General features: G+C 40.1%; 1 protein-coding gene across 9 annotated transcripts in view; it reads right to left on the reverse strand.

The window, feature by feature from the left end:
* The window catches only part of Tfdp2 (transcription factor Dp-2), a 207,423-nt gene that overhangs the window by 83,067 nt on the left and 103,686 nt on the right, over window positions 1-20,670 (reverse strand). For 2 of the 9 annotated variants that reach the window (XM_045136283.1, XM_045136282.1), the window contains one exon: window positions 6,111-6,145. The exons of 6 other annotated variants lie outside the window; for them this stretch is intronic. The gene's annotated coding sequence lies outside the window, so the exon portion shown is untranslated. Of the gene's footprint in view, window positions 1-794; window positions 872-6,110; window positions 6,146-20,670 lie in introns of those variants that run through there. One more of the 9 variants, XM_045136284.1, reaches the window with a different exon arrangement.

Raw genomic sequence — 20,670 nt, forward strand, 5'->3', positions numbered from 1 at the left:
GTTGTCACACATTCCTAGCTTCTGAAGAACTGTTTAGGGATAAGATCTTCTTCACAGTATCTAGATTCATATAGCATCTTGCATGCTGCATTTTCATTGCCAACCCAAAGCAACATAATGGCAGTCACTACCCCAAGAGGCAGACACCAAATGGTGCCACCCACTCTCACACTGTGCCTCATAATAAGCCATCAAGCAGTGGAATGTACTGGCCCCTTTATGAGCAAACAATGCCTGAGCTTCATTAGAATACAGCTGACATTTTCAAAGCACAAATACTTTAAAGAAAAATGTACTAGAAAAAGAGGGAATAAAACAGCTATAAAAGCTGAGTTATTTTTCAAGTGTCAGGCTGATTTCTAAAGAGCCCAAGGAAGAATATTTTGCTGTTGACAATTTAAAAGTTTTCATAGAAAAAAAAATATTTAATAAAAATTTACTTTATTGACTACTGGGAAAAATGAAAGTAAAAACTATCACTTGATCTGCTTTCACAAGAAGTAACCATTAAATACTCTAAAAATTATTAATACCTTCAACGGGTTCTTTGGCTCTTGAATGGACGACTTCTGCATTCTAACGTATTTTATATAAGTTACCGAGGATAAACTAGGCTAACTCTACCCCTCCCCCTGCCCCCATGCTCTGTAGGTTCTCAGTCTATAACCAGCAAGGACGTCTTGAAAGCAGCATGCTCCTAGCTATTTTTCAATTTAGCATGGCTGCTGCTTAACAAATACAATATAAATGCTGTAAAAACTCACCCAACAGTAGGAAACAAACTAGTCTCTTACCTGGTCTAAGGAAGCATGCCTTTCACTGCAGTACCAACAACACTCTACAGTCTTTGTTACCATTCAGTGGAAACTTGAGACTGTGTCAGACTTAAGCAATCGAGCTCAGACAAGCTCAATTTAAAATATTCAGTAAAACTAAAAAGATGCTCAAGAAAACTGGCTATGGCATTAAAAGACATATGCAGACTGCCTAACATAACAAAGACATATCAGAAAAAGGAAAAGAAAAATAGGTGTTAAGCAACATGGGGCTTTTCTGGGTAGAGCTTTGTTTTCTTATTAAAGTGTTTTTTTTTTTTAATTTAAACAATTCTTAAAGGTGGTAAAGTGTTAAAATGCTTTAACTCCAAGTTAACAATTTTCCAATTATCCCTCAAATTTTAATTAATTTAAAAAGAACTTACTCATGAGACCTGCATAACTGGAGTTATACATGTCAGGGTATTTGCTGGCTCCAGGGCAGTCACAGAGCAGACCTTAATACATCTTGAAGGCAGAGCAAAAGCACCAGAGGAAAACAAGCACAGAAGCTCTTGAAAAACTGGCCGGGCCTTTTTGAACCTGCAACAACTGCCCCGCTCTTGTGGGAGGAGACAAGTCCTCATCCTGCCCAGGAGATAGGAAGCCATGCTTGGCTGCCAGAGTGAATGACAGGCCATTTCTGATATCAACAAAGACCAGCTTAGTTGTGCTCTATTTTTTTTTTCTTTCCCACACAGTTAGTAGTCTACATTTGTATTGGACTAGTTCTTTTGTATCTAGGGTTAAGTACCTTTCTCCATTTTCTCAAGAGAGAGCTCAATTATGTTGTCCTAGTTGTTTTTTTTTTAAATGATTAATTAAAATACACACCTAATCATTCTACTTCATGTTCCTAGGCAGGAAACTTAACAAAAGATGACCTATTAAGTTCCTTTCCAAATCTATTCTAAGCAATAATATCAGAAAACTGTGGGATGACTGTCATCATGAACAAGCTCTTGCTGCACCCTCAAAGGTGTAGAACAAAAACATGTCAGTACTGAAGTTAATACATTTTAAATACAATAATACAATTTTCAAATAGCTAGATGTGAAAATCATTGACTAAAGCATGTGTCTATGATTGTATAGTTTCAAAATAACAAACATTTCAGTGAGCACTACATATACTGAATACTGATCATAAGCCAAGCACTATTTGAAACCTGTTAATACAGTAGTGCATACAAAAGACACAAATCCCTTTCTACAGTAAGTTATTAATTCCTCATTATTTCAGTTCCCATGAGTACAACTAATCAACTATGGTGTATTTTTTCTCTGGGAAAAAAATCCCCTTTTGAAAGTATGGGGTTTTATTTGTGCTTGTTATTTGCTTTGTGACAAGGTCTCACTGCATACCCCAGGCTGCCCTGGAACTCCCAGAAATCCTCCTGCCTCATGCACCAAAGTGCTTGGATTATAGGCATGGGCCAGCAAGTCAAGCTTTGGAAGTTCCAGGGAAGCAAGAAATTTGTGCTTTGTATAATGTGTTGTGTCCAGTGTCCAAAACCATACCTGTTGACATTCAAATACATGGGATATTTGTTTGTGTGTATGTGTGTGTGGAGCATGTGGTATATGTATGTGTGTGTACAGATGTCAGTACCCCATGTACACACATGCAGACGCTAAATGAGGACATCCAATGTTCTCTATAACTTTCCACCTTACTTCCTTGAGACAGTTCTTCTTACAGAACCTGGAGCTCAAGGGTTTTCCAGCTAGACTGGCTGAACAGCTAGCCCCAGCAGCCCCATCTCCACCCATTCAGCACGGGTCATAGGGCTGCCAGACCATGCTCAGCTTTTGTCGTGGGCGCTAGGATCCAAACTCAGGTCCTTTGCTTGTACAGCTAACACTTTTACTCATTAAGCCATCTGCCAACCCCTCAAATACATAACGAATGAAGTAAATCCAAGGATTTTTTTTTTCTTACTCAAACTTTTCCTTGGCTAGCATATATTATACTTATAAGCACACTGAGATATGCCAGCAAAAGTATAATATGGATGCAAATTAAGAGAAACTCCATCTCAAGGAAATATGCAGATGAGCAGTAGAGGAAGAACACCCAGCATGCTCCTTGGGGATCTACATGCCTGCAAGGGCATCTGTGCCTACATGTGCATAATATGGCCCCACATACACTACACATGGAAAATAAAATAAAATTTCATTCTCAGATATGAACCTACTGTAATATTTGAGTGATCAATTAAAATTACATGAACTACATTTGTGTAGACAGATTTCAAAAGAATTTTGAATAAAAAAGAAACCTGGAGCTAGGCCTGGTGATGCACAGCTATAATATCAGCATACAAAGGTAGGAGGATTGCTGTGAGTTCTTGAGTTCAAGGCTAGCCTGAGACTACACAGTGAATTATAGAGAATATAATCAGTTTGTGGAAATAATTTTAAACTCCCCATCCTTTGCACCATTCTTTTTTTTTTTTTCAAAGTAGGGTCTTCCTCTAGCCCAGGCTGACCTGGAATTCACTATGTAGTCTCAGGGCCTTGAACTCACTGTGATCCTCCTACCTTTGCCTTCCAAGTGCTGGGATTAAAGGCACACACCACTACGCCTGGCCCTTTGCACCATACTTGATCATTTTACTAGATAAATAAAAATATTTAACAACAAAGAAAGGTTATTTATTTGCAGAGAGAGGGAAAGAGAGAATGAATATGGTCATGACAGTGCCTCTGGCCACTGCAAACAAATTCCAGATGCATGTGCCACTTTGTGCATCTGGCTTTATGTGGGGACAGGGGAATTGAACCTGGGTGTTAGGCTTTGCAGCAAGTGCCTTAACCACTGAGGCATCTCTCCAGCCCCTAAACAATCTTTCTTAGAATGAATGTATGTGCTAACCTCTAACCTGTCAAATCAGCCAGAAGGGCTTTCCCATAACACCCAGAATTTGGGAGGTGAAGGCAGAAGAATCACAATGTCAAGGTCATTATTGACTACAAAATAAGTTTCAGGACAGGCTGGGCTATATGAGAAATTGCTAAATCAATCAATCAATCAATCAAGTGATTAATTAATAGACCCAAAATAACAAAACAATTTTGAAAACTAATAAAAGTTGAGGACTTACACTTCCTAATTTTAAGTGTTAGTATAAGGAAGCCGGGCATAGTGGTCTATTAGAAATTAAGAATATAAAAAAAGCAAATTAGAAAAATTAAGAATATAGCCAGTTTAGTGGCCCTTGCCTTTAATCCCAGCACAGGTAGGGAAGCAGAGGTAGAAGAATTGCTGTGAGTTCAAGGCCACCCTGAGACTACATAGTGAATTCCATGTCAGCTTAGGCTAAAGTGGGATCCTACCTAAAAACTGCCCTGTGTATTAGAGGATGTTCCAGTAGTTTCCCTGGCCTCTACATCTCTACGCTTACCAGGTAATTCCCCACTTCCAGTTGCGATAATCAAACATGTCTCCAGATATTGCCAAGTGCCCCTTGGGAGAAGGCTGCCCTTCAATGAGCTGCATTAATAAGACAGTGTAGCACTGGCATGAGGATAAACATATAGATCAACAGAACTGAACCTTGAATATGACCTTCTATTATACTCAATTGATATTTAACAGAAGTAAAAAAAATTCTATGAGAAATAATAGTATTTACAATAAGGGATATGGAAATGATTGGATATTGGCATACAAGAAAAGTAAATTTTACTATTCACCTCAATCCATGTGTAAAAATTAATTCAAAACATCATAGATTTAAATATAAGAGTTAAAATGATAAAACTTATAAAGGAGTATATAAGAGAAACCTTAATAATCTTGGATCAGGCAAATATTTGTTAAAATACAAAGACTTTATTTTTCTTTTGTTTTATCTATTGTGTTTTGAGACAAGGTTTGGCTGTGTAGCTCAGGCTAGCATTGAATTTGAGATCCTCCTGGCCTCTGAGGGCTGGGGAGGTGGCTCAGCAGTTAAAGGTACCTGCTTACAAGCCTGCAGAACTGAATTTGATCCTTCTCTAACACCCACATAAAGTTGGATGCAAAGTGTCTGTGATCTCAAAGTGCCTACAGCAATAGGAGGCAGAGACAGGAGGATCTGGAAGCTAAAGGACTAGCCAGTCTGGCAGACATAGCAACAAAATGAGAGACCCTGTCTCATCGGTGAAAGCAGAGGAGGACAGGCAAGAGGCTGTCCTCTGACCTTCACCCACATGAACACCTTGGCACATGTGTGCCCATACACATATATACACTCATACATGAACATACAGTAGATAGACAGAAACAAACAAATGAATAGAAAAGTAAAAGATCTTCTAATTCTCCAATGCTGGGATTACAGATATGTAAAACATGCTTGGCCCCAAACTTTACTTTTAGTTACTAAATTATGTATTAAAGTATAAAATGTAGGCTGGGAAGATGGCTCAGCCATTAAATGCACTTGCTTGCAAAGCCTGCACAAGTCTGGGGTTTAATTTCCCCAGTACCCATGTAAAACCAGATGCACAAAGTGGCACATGTGTCTGAAGTTAGTAGTGCGAAGTGGCTCAGGCATTCCTATACTCTCTCATGTAAATAAATTTTTTAAAGTTAAAAAGTATAAAATGTAACTGCTTTTCAAAAATTACAGTGAAGAAAATAAAACCTATAGTGTGGGGGAAAATATGTGAGGGAGTATGTGTACGTGTGATAAAGGACTCACATCCAGAATGAAATAATAAGATTAGACAATACAATAACAAAATAAACGAGAGGGCTAGGGATGTAGCTCAGTTGGTAGAGTACTTGCCTAGCATGCAGAAAGCCCTGGCCTGGAGCCCTAGCACTACAAAAATCCAAGTGGTGGTATGAGGACCAAGATCATTCCCAGGAACTTTTGAGGCCAGACCATGTTACATGAGACATTATCTCCAAAACAATAAATTGCAGTAGGTTGTTCATTTGCCAAAGCCCCCAATAAGAATTATATATTTTTTTTCTTGTGTCAATACTTTATTCTGGTGTAAAGATGGGAAGAATTATATTTTTAAAAGCCAAAGATTTGAAAATTACTTAAAGAATGTAAGTTGATGGTAACTAAGCACATGAATATGAATAATATTAGAGAAGTATAAAGTAAAACCCTAAGACAATATACAAATTTACTTGAATAGCTAGGATGAAACAAGCAAACAAAAACTGATCCATTCAAAATTCTGGCAAGGACCCTAACACTGGTACTTGGAAAGCCAACTTATACAGATACTTTAGAAAACATGTTGGGTGATTTCTTATGAAGTTAAACATACTGAACACATACTTACCATGTGACTCAGCAATTCCACTTCTAGGTATTTACCTTAGAGAAACAAAAACTCATGTCAACACATAAATGTGTATCTGAATGTTCACAGAAGTTTTATTTATAATAGCCTACAACTGTTGGAAACAACATACATGTTCAGCAGCTCATGGAAAGGTAAACAAATTGTGTAGACCATACAACAGGAATTTTCAAAAGTGCTGGGGGTTGAGGTTATGGCTCAGAAGCAGAATGCTTGCCTAACATGCTCAAGGCTCTAAGCAATGCCCTATCCATCCATCTAGAATACAATATGATTAAATCTGGAAAGCAACATGTCAAGAAAAAGAGTCTAGGGGCTGGAGAGATGGCTTACTGGTTAAGCACTTGCCTATGAAGTTTAAGGATCCCGGTTCAAAGCTTGATTCCCCAAGACCCACGTAAGCCAGATGCACAAGGTGGCGCATGCATCTGGAGTTCGTTTGCACTGGCTGGAGGCCCTGGTGTGCCCATTCTCTCTCTATCTATCTGCTTCTTTCTTTGTCTGTCTGTCACTCCCAAATAAATAAAAACGAAAAAGAATCCAGACCTAAGACCCCAAAGAATAAGTAAAAAACATTCGCTATGCCTACATTAATTGAACTTAGTAGCTTTAAAAAATATTTATTTATTTATTTGCAAGCAGAGAATGAGAGAGAAAGAGAACGGGTATACCAGGGTCTCTAGTCACTGCAAATGAACTCCAGATGTATGTGTCTCTTTGTGCATCTGGCTTTTCATGGGTACTGGGGAATCAAACCCAGGCTCATAGGTTTTGCAGGCAAGTGTCTTAACCTCTGAGCCATCTCTCCAGCCCAAATTTAGTAGCTTTTTTTTTTTTGAGGGGACTATAATTAGTATTTTATTTCTCCTCTAGTAGCTTTTTGAAGGCTATGAGTCATTGACATTTAGTGTCTTTTGTTATGTATTTACATATCACATCTTTAAAAAATATTTTTATTTACTATTTGCAAGGTGAGAGGGAGAAAGAAAATGGCACGACAGTGCTTCCTGCCACTGCAAACGAATTCTAGACACATGCTAATTTATACATCTGGCTTTACCTGGGTAATACAGAATTGAACCCAGGCCATTAGGCTTTGCAAGCAAGTGCCTTAACTGGTGAGCTGAGCCATCTCTCCAGCCCCTCACATCTTTTTGTTTTGTTTTATTTTCCAAGAAGGATCTCACTCTAGCTAAGGCTGACCTGGAACAATTCAGACACAGTCCCAGGCTGGCCTTGAAGTCAAGGTGATTCTCCTACCTCATGCCCAGTTTATCACACTTTTATTTTCCTTTTTTGTTTTGTTTTGTTTTGTTTTGCGAAGTAGGGTCTTACTCTAGCCCAAGCTGACTTGGAATTCACTATGTAGTCTCAGGCTGGCTTCAAACTCACAGTAATCCTCCTACTTCTGAGTACTGGGACTAAAGGTGTGAGCCACACGTCTGGACTATCATATCTTCTTAAATCCACTATAAAGCCATTTGCCGTAAGGGTTATTTTGCACCTTTCTTCATAATATTAACTCCTCACATTTGTATATTGATGTACACATTGCATAGCTCTCATTCAGTGAAGCAACTGTAAAGTGGTAAAACATACTGCTATGAAAACAGGATAACCTATGTTAGTTAGTTAACATATATGAGATCCAGTTTCTTTATCATTAATCAGGAAAGCTTGAAGTAAATCAGTGAAAGGCAGTTTTGAGAACATTAGGACGGGATAGCCAGCATTACTAATGTAAGTGAGGCTACTAAGGACAGAAACCTGAAAAGGCTGGGGATGAAGTTCTATAGTAAAGCAAGAGCTTAGCATGTTTTGAGGCCTGGGTTCAAGCCTTAGCACTTGATCTTTCAATGCACTCTTCTTGTTGGTAGGAAAGGAATTTCATAGCACTGAACTGTTCATCTACATATGGAGAAAATGAGCTATTTTAATTTCACTAAATAAGTTAGCTTTATTCTTTGGTATGTTTATGCCTTAGGAATTTGTCTCAGTAAGAGAGAAATCATAACTAGCCTTATATATTTGATACATGTGCTTGGCAGAGAATATACAACTGGTAGAATTACAAACACCTTTAAGTCAAAAGCCAGAATCACTTGAGAAATGCAATGATTACAGCCCCAGAAAGCTTCACTAGACCAAGTCATTAAATCCTTACAACACCACTGCTTCTTTATTAAATTTATTTATTTACAAACAGAAAGGAGGGTAAAGGATGAGAAGGGCAATGGGCGTGCCAGGGCCTCTTACTACTGCAACAAACTCCAGACACATGCACCACTTTGTGCATCTAGTTTTACATGGGTCCTGGAGAATGGAACCTGACCCTTAGGCTTTGCAAGCAAGTGACTTTGACCACTATGCCATCTCTCCAGTTCCTACAATATCCATTATGAGACAACATACTTCTGTTTTAGACATGACAAAAAAGTGAGGTTCTGAAATATGACTAAGTAATCTGCCCAAACAGTTAACTTCAATATGTAACCAAATTCAGGGCTACTTGATTAGGGTGACAGAAGAAGGAAGAGACAGACAAGACAGACAGAGAGAATGGCATACCAAGGCCTCTTGCCACGCAAATGAATTTGATTCATATGGCACTTTGTGGGTCTGGCTTTATGTGGGTACTGTGGAATTGAACTCAGGCTGACAGACTCTGCAAGGAAGCAAGTACCTTTAACTGTGGAGCCATGTCCCCAGACCCTAAGTTGTTATAAGGTGGCAAGAGGAAGAGAGGAAGGTGATGGGAGAAGGGTGGGGGTACGGGTATGAGCAAAGGACAATGACATATAGGCCTGAAGATGTAATGATGAAATATGTTTTCTTATAAGCTAATGAAAAATTCATAAATATTTTTAAAGCCTATTATAGGCTGGGAGTATAGTAATAGAGCACTCATCAACCATGGCCAAGCACAAGAAAAACCAGCAAAAATCCAACCTATTACCATACAATTCCTTAAAAATAAGAGGTTCTCCCTCCCTCTACCTTTCCTCCTCCTTCCTTTCCTTTTCTCTCCTTTCCCCTCATCCCCTCTTTGCTCCCAAGGTAAAAAACAGGTATTATCTCCAGCTATCAGAAGGGGAATCTGGAAGCAAGATGTGGTTCAGCTGGCAAAGTGCTCATGTAGTATGCACGAAGTCATTTGGATTTTATCCTTGCATTCCATAAACCTGGTGTGGTGGTGTAAGGCTATAATCGTAGCACTCAACATTCTAGAGGTAGAAGCTCCCCTCCGCACCCCCCGGCAACACACACAGAGTAAATGATAAATCAAGCTCTTGAAACCTCAAATTCTTAATCCTTTCTCTGTATTAGCATTCCTCTCAGCTTCATCATGATTAAAATAAGGAAGAGAAATAGAAGTTGGAGGGAAGAAACTGTGTCAAATATCAGTATTTTCTTTCTTTTAGAAGCCAGTTATAATAAGTACCTGCTTGCAGTCGAGAAGGGTGCTTAGCACTGGGGATTTAACAGTGGATAAAAGGATGATGTAATGCTGTATGCCTATAACCCCAGCACACAGAAAGCAGAGGCAGCAAGATTGCCCTAAGTCCCAAGCCACCTTGCTATGTATAGCACAGGGCTGGGGATTCACTCAGTTACCTACTATGCACAAACCTCTGAGACTGAACTCCATCAAATAAATTGGGTGAGGTGGCACACCATTGTAATCCTAGCATTTGGGTGGCTGAGGCAGGAGAATTAAAAGTTCAAGGTCTGCCTTGGCTACATGAGACCCTGTCTCAAAAAAAAAAAAAAAAAAAAAAAGGAGCCAGGCATGGTGGTGTATGCCTTTAATCCCAGCACTCAGGAAGCAGAGATAGTAGGAATTACCATGAGGTCGAGGCCACCCTGAGCCTCCATAGTGAATTTCAGGTCAGCCTGGGCTAGAGTGAGACCCTACCTCAAAAAGCCAAAACAAATTAAAAAAAAAAAAAAAAAAAGAAAAAGAAAGAAAGAAAAGAAAAAAAAGAAAAAAAGAGGGCTGGAGAGATGGCTCAGCAGTTAAAGGCACATATTTACAATGCCTGATGGCCTGTGTTCAATTCCCCAGTACCCACAATAAAGCCAGATGAACCAAGTGGTACATGCATTTGGATTTCATTTGCAGTCAGGAGGCATGCTCATTCTCATTCTCTACCTAATAATAAATAAAGTATTTAAAATAAATATATTGACCAGGCATGGTGGTGCATGTCTTTAATCCTAGCATTTGGGAGGCAGAAGTAGGAGGAGATCCTTTTGAGTTCAAGGACAGCCTGGGCTAGAGTGAAACCCTCCAAAAAAAAAAAAAAGCAAAGAAAAACAGTAACAAAAAATTAATGAAATAGTAAATAGTAAAAGGTACCAAAGAAGCACAGAGAAGATAAAATGAAACCTGGAGAGGGAAGAAGTTAGACTACAGACCAATAAATACAAGCTGTCCCAGCTATTTAGAAGGCTGAGGATCACCTGAATCCACTAATACAAGCTCTGCTTGGACAACACAGCAGGGTCCCAAGAGAGAGCAGAGAGAGAGAGCAATATAGGACCATTTAATTGTATGCTAATTTTTATAGCAGACAAATAATGATTTTTTAAAGTAAAATTATGTCCCATATATTGTCCTGCTTTTGTTTTTCTTATACATGGTATTTGTACTGGAGAGTCAAACCCAGGGCCTTGTGCCCACAAATTAAGTGCTCCACAACTGAATATATCCACAACTGAATATATCCCGAGTTCATTTGTATTTTTGTTTGTTTGTTTGTTTGTTTACCAAGGTAGGGTCTCACTCTAGCCCATGCTGACCTGGGATTCACTATGTAGTCTCAGGGTGGCCTTGAACTCATGACGATCCTCCTAACTCTGCCTCCTGAGTGCTGAGATTAAAGGCGTACATCACCATGCCCGGCTTTCGTTTGTGTTTCTGCTACATTCAACAATCCACCAGGTGAATGATGGTACAGCCCTTGCCCAAAATAGACAATGCACTGGGTTAGATCCTCAGTACCTATCATACCTAGCTTCATAAGAGGATTTTTCCTAAATATTTTATCTATTTATTTATTTGAGAGAAACAGACAGACAGACAGACAGACAGACAGAGAATGGGTGCTCCAAGGCCTCTAGCCACCGCAAATGAACTCCAGACATATGTGTCACCTTGTGCATCTAGCTTACGTAGATAGTGAGGAATCGAACATGGGTCCTTAGGCTCCATAGGCAAGTGCCTTAACTGCTAAGCCATCTCTCCAACTCAAGAGCAATTTTTTTTTTTCGAGGTAGGGTCCCACTGTTGGGATTAAAGGCATGCACCACGACACCTGACTCAAGAGTATTTTTTAAAATGTATTTATCCATTTATTTGCAAGTGGGAAAGAGGGAGAAAGGGAGGGAGGGAGGGGGGGGAGAGAGAGAATGGGCACCAGGGCCTCCAGCTACTGCAAACAAACTCCAGATGCGTACACCCCTAGCTTACATGGGGCCTGGAGAATAGAACCGGGATCCTTTGGCTTTGCAGGCAAATGCCTTAATCGTTAAGCCATCTCTCCAGCCCTGAAGAGTATTTTTTTTTTTTTTTTTTGGTTTTTCGAGGTAGGGTCTCACTCTGGCTCAGGCTGACCTGGAATTCACTATGTAGTCTCAGGGTGGCCTCGAACTCTCAGTGATCCTCCTACCTCTGCCTCCCGAGTGCTGGGATTAAAGGCGTGCGCCACCACGCCCGGCTCTGAAGAGTATTTTTTAAATTGCCATCAACCTATTTTATTTTATTCAGATAGAGTTTCACTGTATAGCCTTGGCTGCTCCAGAGCTTATTATGTATGGCCTTGAACTTGTGGCAATCCTCTTCCCTTTTCCTTTTGAGTGCTAGAATTATAGGTGTACACCCCCACACTGGACTGTTTTGTAAAGAAGAAAATAAAGAACAATTTCCTTAAATTGAATTTATACAGAACACTATGAAAATGGAAATACAAACAAAATAGAGAAAATCATCACAGCCAAGAATTTTTTTTTTTTTTTTTTTTTTTTTTTTTGAGTTAGGATCTCACTCTAGCTCCGGCTGACCTGGAATTTACTATGTTAATTTCAGGGTGGCCTCCAACTCACAGTAACCCTCCTACCTCTGCCTCCGAGTGCTGGGATTAAAGGCGTGCGCCACCACGCCCAGCTCACAGCCAAGAAAATTCCTTACCTTTGAATAGTTCTGTTTTGTAGCTTGATTTCATGTGTGCTAAGAACTGATACTGCTCTGCCAACCAAAAAGATAATTTGTTCCTGGGGAGGTTGTTCTTCCTAATTAGTGTTCAGAAAGGGACTTCTGAAACCTAATAGTTATGTGTATCTGAAGAACTATAAATTCAACAAATCAAGTATTTCTCCCACCCAAGTTCTAAGCAGGCCAAATCCTGCTTAGGTTCTGACATCAGATGAGTTTGGGAGCACTCAGGGTGGGATGGCATGACTGCAGACTAGTCCAGAATTTCTAAGAGTGTCAGGTAAAACAGTGTGCTATAAATTCCATAAATTATTTTTTTTCCAAGGTAAGTTTTAAATTAAATTGCATTTCTAAATGTGAACAGAAAAATGTCAAGAGAAAGACATTTCTCTTTTTCCAAAAATATGAGTTGAGAGAAGTATGTAACAACTATAAAATTCAATATGGTTCAAGCACATGTCTAAAATCCCTGCACTTGTGAGGCTAAGATAGGAGAATCGGCAGTCAGAGGCCAGTCTGAGTATATATTGAGTATATATTTAATTCCAGTCTAGCCTAGACTACACAGTGACACACTATCAATACAAAACACCAAAACTAAATATGCCAAAAGGAGATGCTAGAAGTTTTCTTCTTTGACAACAGTCCCCAGAATTAGTACTTTGCCTTTATGAAGTTTCCATACAAACTACCTCAGAGTTTATGTTATAACAACATTTTTCCTTATACCAATTCAATACCAAGTAAGTGCAACATGTGTTCTGTTGGAAATCTTCAAAGTCTATGTTCTACTTACATATCAGATATCACCTTTTTTTTTTTTTTTGGTTTTTCAAGGTAGGGTCTCACTCTAGCCCAGGCTGACCTGGAATTCACTATGGAGTCTCAGGGTAGCCTCTAACTCACAGTGATTCTCTTACCTCTGCCTCCAGAGTGCTGGGATTAAAGGCGTGCGCCACCACACCCAGCCTCAAATATCACTTTTATTCTTGCATCTTGCAAAACAATCATAATTGTCTTTGAAATTTTCTAATAAATTTTATAGATGCATACTGCCTTAAAGGGCTTACCTCATCAGGAGTATAACTTACTGTGCTGAGTAAAGCATGATATAACCTGTATTTTCTAGAAATGTCTATGTAAACAAATTATAGCACAGGCTGACCTTGAACTTACAGTGACCCTCCTACTATTGAGTGCTGGGGATTAAAGGAATGTGCCACCAAGCCTGGCTTTTATTATTTATTTATTATTATTGTTGTTGTTTTGATTTTTTGAGGTAGGATTTTGCTCTACTAGCCTGGGATGTCCTGGAATTACTCCTAAGCTGGCCTCAAACTCATAGCAATGCTCCTACCTCAGCTTCAGTGCTATGATTAAGGGCATGTGACATCATGCCCAGCTTAAATTTTTAAGAGACAGTGTCTCAGAGCTGTAGAGTTGGCTAAAAGACTAAAGGTGCTTGCTTGCAAAGTCTTACAGCCTGGGTTCAATGCCCCAGTACCCACATAAAGTCAGATGCACAAAGTGGCACATGTGTCTGGAGTTCATTTGCAGTGGCAGGAGGCCTTGGAGACCCAGTCTTTCTCTGTCTGCCTTGTTCTCTCTTTCAAGTAAGTTTTAAAAAATCATATGCATGCATGCATACACACACATATATATATATGTATATACACATACATACACACACACATACATACACACACACACACACACACACACACACGGCTCAGACAGCATAGGCTGCCCTTGAACTTATTATGCAGCTAAGGATGATCTTCAACTTCTGCCATTTCCCAACTGCTGAGATCAGTGATAGATATTTATTTGCAAGCAGAGAAAGACAGAGAGAGAGAGATGGGAGGAAGGGAGAGAAGGAGGGAGAATGAGTACCTGTGGCCTTCCAGCCACTGCAAATGAAGTCCAGATGCATGTGTCATTCTGTGCATCCATACATGGGTACTTGGGAATCAAACCAGGGTCATTAGGCTTTGCAGGAAAATGCCTTAACCACTGAGCCATCTCTCCAGCCTAACAGATCTTTTTAAGACCTTGTAAAAACCAAAACAGGGCTGGAGAGATGGCTCAGCAGTTAAGGCACCTGTCTATGAAGCTTAAGGACCCAGGTTCCATTCCCCAGGGCCCACATAAACCATAGGCGCAAGAATTTGTTTACAGTGGCTGGAGGCCCTGGAGCACCCTTTCTTCTTTCTATTTGTGTCTTCTTCTTCCTCTCTCAAGTAAATAAATATATTTTTTTAAAAAAAGGCTGGGCGTGGTGGTGCACGCCTTAATCCCAGCACTCAGGAGGCAGAGGTAGGAGGATCACCATGAGTTCGAGGCCACCCTGAGACTCCATAGTGAATTCCAGGTCAGCCTGGGCTAGAGTGAGACCCTACCTTGAAAAACCAAAACAAAATAAAAATCCCAGCTTAAAAAAATCCAGGCCCAGATGGATTCACTGTAGAATTCTGCCAGGCTATTATTTTAAAGAACTACAACTGGACTGGAGAGATGGCTCAGTGGGTGAGGCACTTGCCCACAAAGTCAAAGGACCTGAGTTCAATTCTTCAGTACCCACGTAAAGCCAGCTGCACAAGGCAGCACATGCATCTGGAATTAATTTGAGGTGACTGGAGGAATGCCCATTCTCTCTCTCTCTCTTACTCTCTCAAATAAAAATAAATAAATAGGGCTAGAGAGATGGCTTAGCAGTTAAGGAGTTTTCCTGCAAAGCCTAAGGGCCCTGGTTCAGTACTCCAGTACTCAGAAGGCCAGATGCACAAGGTGGCACATGCATCTGGAGTTCATTTGTAGAGGGTAGGCACTCTGACATGCCCATTCTCTCTATCTGCCTCTCTCTCTCTCAAATAAATATGCATATTTGAAAATAAATAAATAACTTAAAAAAACCTAAAACCAAGAAGAAAAGCTTCCAAACTTTTGGCAAAGGAAGTATTAGTATTACTCTGATATCAAAATTAGATACAAATATAACAACAACAAAAAATTACAGGACAATATGCCCATCTCCCTAAGTTCCTTTTTTTTTATTTTTTTTTTTTTTTTTGAGGTAGGGTCTTACTTTAGCTCAGGCTGACCTGGAATTCACTATATAATCTCAGGGTGGCCTCAAACTCATGGTGATCCTCCTACCTCTGCCTACCGAGTGCTGGGATTAAAGGTGTGTTTCACCATGCCCAGCTCAAGATGCAAAAATTCTTAATAAAACACTTGGAAACTGAATTTAAGAACACATCACAAAATCATTCACAGCAGCTTGTAGAGCCTAGCTATCAACTTACATGTCTTTGCCAAAAAAAATTTCAACTCAATTTACTGAGGTGTTCTCACAGAGGATGTAGCTTTCATTTGGCAGCTAAGGTCCATAGGAAAATACCAGGCAATTATAAAAATACACTTGATAGATTCAAGCCAAATCTCATCAGATATCATATTATAGAAAAATATTTGAATAATGCTTTTAATACTAACTGTACAGTACTTTGAAGATACATGGCCATAACCTTGGATCAAGTTATGGTGACCCTGAGTACATTTATAAAATACTTCTTGTAATTAAGCTCCTTAGATGACACTCTACACATTTTAGTATAATTTTCAATGAAAATGTAGGAAAGACTCAGTTTCTTAACCATCAGGAAAAGGTAAATTAAAGCTTAAAATATTTTTAAAATAATAATAATAATAAAGGGGATGAGGTGGCTTAGTGGTTAAGGCACTTGCCTGCAAAGTCAAAGGACCCAGGTTTGATTCCCCAGTACCCATGTTAGCCAGATGCACAAGGTGGCACATGCATCAGGAGCTCATCTGCAGTGGCTGGAGTCTCTGGTGTGCCCATTTGCTTTCTCTCTCTGCCTCATTCTCATTCTCTCTCAAATAAATAAATAATTTTTGTTTTGTTTTGTTTTTCAATGTAGGGTCTCACTCTAGTCCAGACTGACCTGGAATTAACTATGTAGTCTCAGGGTAGTCTCAAACTCTCGGAATCATGATCATCCTACCTCTGCCTCCCACCAAGTGCTGGGATTAAAACATGTGCCACCATGCTCAGCTATAAAACATTTTAAAAAATGAATTAAAGCTACAATATAGACCTCTACACACAACAATTATTACAAAAAACAGATTTTAAGAAGCCCTTGTTATGATTAAATTTATGAGTCTAAGGGATTTATTGGGGTAAGGGATGCTCAGATAGCTGTTAAGACTTTGTTTTTAAATCTTTTTTGGAGGTATGGTCTCACTCTAACCCAGGCTAACCTGGAACTCATTCTGTAGTTTTCCCGGCTGACCCTGAACTCACAGTGATCTTCCTACCTCTACCTCCCAAGTGCTACGATTAAAGGCATGTGCCACCTTTTTTTGTTTTTGTATTTTGAGGTAGGGTCTCACTCTAGCCGAGGCTGACCTAGAATTCATTATGTAGTCTCAGGGTGGCTGTGGCCTTGAACTCATGGTGATCCTTCTACCTCTGCCTCTCAAGTGCTGGGATTAAAGAGGATTAAAGCCGTGTATCACCACGCCCAGCCACCATTTTTTATTGTTGTTGTTTTTTTGAGGTAGGGTCTTACTCTAGGTCAGGCTGACCTGGAAGTCACTATGTAGTCTCAGGGTGGCCTTGAATTCATGGCGATACACCTACCGCTGCCTCCCGAGTGCTGGGATTAAAGGCGGGTGCCACCAGGCCCGGCGCGCCGCCATTTTTTATGCTTAGTGAGTGTCTAGTGCATGATGGTGTAGATTGAATCTACAGTCCGTATCCACACCAATGCAGGTTATCAATATAATGCATTGGCTACTTGTTGAAAGTCTAAAGAGAACAAAAAGATAAAGGTAGGGGAAATATAATTCATTTTGACCTAAGACATCTCTCTGTCCTCTTGATTCTTAAGCTTTTGAACAAAACTAGAAGTTACACCACTGGCTCCCTTAGTTCTCAGCTTTCAGACTCAGGCTAAAATAACACAACTACCTTTCTTGGTTCTACAAGTTCCAAACAAACCATGGGATTTCTTAGCCTCTAAAAATCGCATGATCTGGTTCCTATAGTGAGTCTTTCTGTCCCCTCTTCTCTCCAAGCCCTCTGTGTGTGTGTGTGTGTGTGTGTGTGTGTGTGTGTGTGTGTATTCAATACCAGATCCAGCATGTTGACTGTGTCTCAATGAAAATTCCATGTATTATGCATCAAAGACTGGCAAAGAAGTGGGTAGTAAATGCTCATATTCTGCTGGTAAGAGAGTAAACTGATAAAACCACTTTGGGAAAAGTTATCTAGAATGTCTACTAAATATAGATCCTAACTAAACTCCAATGCAGGTATATGCCATACAGAAATTTATGCATATGTTCAAATGACATGTATCTATATATAACAACGACAACACTAGTCATAATATCCAACAACTCAAAACTAACCAAATGTCCCTCATTAGAATGAATAAAGTACAATTTATTCAAGCAATGGACTATAACTTCATATAGTAATATGGATGTGTCTCACAAACACTGAGCAAGAGAAATTACTATATTTATATTATCTGTTCACATAAAGCATAAAAAGAAACATAATCTGTATCTTTAAAGTCAAGATAGGGATTACCCTTCAAAGGGAGCACACAGCATACTTCTGTAGTATAATACTATGCTTCTAGAAATAAGTGTCCTTTGTGAAAACTTAGCTGAAGTCAGGCACAGTGGCACATGCCTGCAATCTTAGCACTTGGGAAGTAGAAGCAGGAGGATCAGGGTTGCAGGTCAGTCCTGGTTATATAGTAAGTATGAGGCCAGCCTGGGTTATATGAGAGCCTGAAGGAAAAGGGAAAGAAAAGGGAAAGGGAAAGGGAGGAGGGGAAAAGAGGGGAGGAAGAAGGGGAGAGGAGGGAGGGGGAGAGAAAGGGAGGGAAGGAAAAAGGGAAAGGAAAGGAAAGGGAAGAAGAAAAAGGGAGGGAAGAGAATAGATGGAAAGGATTGAATTCAATCCCCCAGTACCCACATAAAGCTGGTTGCAAAGTGGCACATATGTTTGGCATTCACTTGTATCAGAAAGAAACCCTGGCATGTCAATGACCCTCCTTTATAAAAATATTAAAAAAACAAGGAGGAAGAAAGAGGAGAAGGGAGAAAAGGGAGGGGGGAGGAGAAGGAAGGAAGGGGGACAAAGGAGGAAAAAAACAGGAGAGAGAAAAGGGAGGAGGAGGGAGAGTAGTGTAAGGGAAAAGGAGAAAAGAAAAAGGGAAGAAGAAAGGAAGAGGAGGAGGAGAATCTAAGTTCTGTTCCCAGAAACCATGGTAAAATGATGGATGTGCTGGGACCCACTTGTAATCCTACCGACTGGGAAAGAAGAGAGAGGCAGATGCCTGGGACTTGCTGGCCAGTCTAGCATCACTGGTGAGCACCAAGCCAATGAGAGATTCAATATTAAAAAGGGTGGGGCTAGAGAAATGGCTGAGTGGTTAAAGTGCTTGCCTGCAAAGCTTAACAACAACCTAAGTTTTACCCACGTAAAGCCAGATGCACAAAGAGGTGCATGCATCTTGAGTTTGTTTGCAGTGACTAGAGGCCCTGGCATACCCATTCTGTCTGTCTGTCTCTATCTCTCTCTGCCTGCAAATATATAAAAATAAATAAAATGAAAACAAAAAGGTGGATGGGAGCTGAGGAGTTGTCTCAATGGATAAATGCACTTACTTGCAAAGCCTACTGGTCCAGTACCCATGAAAAGCCTGATGCAGCCGGGCGTGGTAGTGCATGGCTTTAATCCCAGCACTCGGGAGACAGAGGTAGGAGGATCACCATGAGTTCAAGGCCATCCTGAGGCTCCGTAGTGAATTACAGGTCAGCCTGGGCTATAGTGAGACCCTACACCTCGAAAAACCAAAAAAAAAAAAAAAAAAAGCCTGATGCCCACAATGGCATACATGTCTGGTAAGAAGACCTGGTACACCCACTCTAATTCTCTCCTCAAAGAAATAATATTTTTTTTTTCAGTTTTTCAATAAGAGGATCACCATGAGTTCAAGGCCATCCTGACACTACATAGTGAATTGCAGGTCAGCCTGAGCTAGAGTGAAACCCTACCTCGAAAAATCAAAAAAACAAATAAATAAATAAATAAGGTAGAGGCAAATCAAAGAAGCCACCTGATGTTCAATTTCTAGCCTTCATACAACGTGCACCCCCACATACATATACATACATACAAACATGCATGCGCGCGCGCACACACACACACACAAACACACAAACAAAAACAAACTGTACTAGAATAGAACTGTTAAATAACATTAAGGCATCTTGTCTTTTGGGTTCTCTCTCTTTTTTCAAAAGAGGGCATTTCTTTTTTTTTTTCCTAAGAAAAAGCATTTATTTATTTGTATATGAGGGGGCGCAATATACATGAGAATGTATTTGTGTGTATGTGTATAGGTGTGCCAGGGTCTCTTGCTGATGCAAATAAATGCTTGAAGCATGCCCCTTTTTTACATCCAGCTTTAAGTGGGTGCTGTGGAATTGAACTCAGGTCAGCAGATTTCATAAGCAAGTGCCTTTAGCCACTGAGCATCTCCACAGTCCTTATTTTTTCTTCTACTGTTTTTCTGAGCACACTTGGTGGTTCTATGGGACTGTGGTGATGTGAGACTCTACGCAAATTTTTTTTGATTTGTCATTCTCCATGTTCAAAAAGAGAGCATTTCAATGTTGCCAGGCTGGCCTTCATGAACTCACAGCTCTTCCAAGTGTTAAGTGGTGGGGTTCTACATGTGCAGCATCATACTCAGGTATTAAGGCATGTTTATGCCGGCACTGTGCTTTTGGATTTAGCAACTCATGTAAAGTCTGTGTTGGTCATTGTGGTGGTTAATCTTGATTATCAACTTTATAGGTTTTGGTATCACCGAGAAGATAAAATTCTGGACTGGCTCGTGAGTGTGGTTCCAGAACTTTTTTTTTTTGTTTGTTTGTTTGTTTTCCAAGGTAGGGTCTCACTCTGGCTCCAGCAGACCTGGAATTAACTATGTAGTCTCAGGATGGCCTCGAACTCACTGCGATCCTCTTACCTCTACCTCCCGAGTGCTGGGATTAAAGGTGTGAGCCACCACGCCCAGCTTCCAGAAAGTTTTTAACAAAATGGAAAGACACCCTGAATGGGGGCAGCATTATGCATGGAATGGGCCCTGGAATGAACAAAAACAAGAAAGCATGCAGAGCACCAGCATTCACCTCTCTCTGCTTCCTGACTGCAGACACGATGTGACCAGTTGCCTCACATTTCTGCTGCTGTAGCTCAGAGCTGCTCTCTCC

Source organism: Jaculus jaculus, chromosome 17 (assembly GCF_020740685.1).
Source record: "Jaculus jaculus isolate mJacJac1 chromosome 17, mJacJac1.mat.Y.cur, whole genome shotgun sequence".
Lineage (NCBI taxonomy): Eukaryota > Metazoa > Chordata > Mammalia > Rodentia > Dipodidae > Jaculus > Jaculus jaculus.